The sequence below is a fragment of the Chaetura pelagica genome, unplaced genomic scaffold (assembly GCF_000747805.2).
Source record: "Chaetura pelagica isolate M959 unplaced genomic scaffold, ChaPel_1.0 scaffold3, whole genome shotgun sequence".
Lineage (NCBI taxonomy): Eukaryota > Metazoa > Chordata > Aves > Apodiformes > Apodidae > Chaetura > Chaetura pelagica.
Genome location: NW_009952974.1, coordinates 6,726,453 through 6,727,177, shown reverse-complemented (window position 1 = coordinate 6,727,177; position 725 = coordinate 6,726,453). Strand labels below are relative to the sequence as shown.

General features: G+C 62.8%; 1 protein-coding gene across 1 annotated transcript in view; it reads left to right on the top strand.

Annotated features, from left to right (window-relative positions):
• Positions 1 to 725, top strand: part of TMBIM1 (transmembrane BAX inhibitor motif containing 1) — a 5,170-nt gene that overhangs the window by 445 nt on the left and 4,000 nt on the right. The gene's annotated exons all lie outside the window — the stretch shown is intronic.

Below are 725 nucleotides of genomic sequence, written 5' to 3'. Positions count from 1 at the left end.
TGCCGCGGGGAGCTCAGCCCTGCTGGGATCCTGGCTCCCCTCCCCAGGCATATATCCCCCTCCCTTCAAGGTGACGGGGGTGGCACTTGTCCCTGCGGGTGGCACTTGTCCCTGTAACTCTCTGGAGGGGCTCTGGGGTCCCTGTGTGACCCACTGGACTGATGGCTGGGGGCACCCCCTGAAGTGGGGGGCAAAATGGTGTGTGTGATCAGGATCAGCCCTGAGTTTCCATCCCAGGCAGCAGGCAGGGTGATGCCGTTTGTAGCCAGGGTCGTGCCACCAGGAGCTGGACCCCAGCCAGGGCACACGGGGGGTTTGCCCTCCCACTGGCAGTGGTGGGGTGGGTGGTCTCCAGAGGCTAGAGAGGCCACGTACCTGCTGGAGAGGTCACGTCTGCGGGCACAAAGTCGGCTCGCTCGTGGCTGTGCCCTGCTTGTGGCTGGCCACTGACGCAGGCGCTGGGGACTCAGGGCACGGGAATGCAAGTGACCCCGGTGAGGAGTGGGGCAGCCTCTCATTGACCCACTGGCATTGAGGCAAACTTGTCCTTATTAATTAGAAGCTGCTATTAAAGTGGGAGGGGAAGGTTTTGCGGCTCCATTGTCTTCCATGTTCCTGCACCTGTGGTGCCACTCACTGGGGACACATCCTGCTTGGGGAGGGGGACCTGTGCTGACGTGCCCTCCACGCCTCCCCCCCATTTTCTCTCCCCTCCAGGTGCCTGT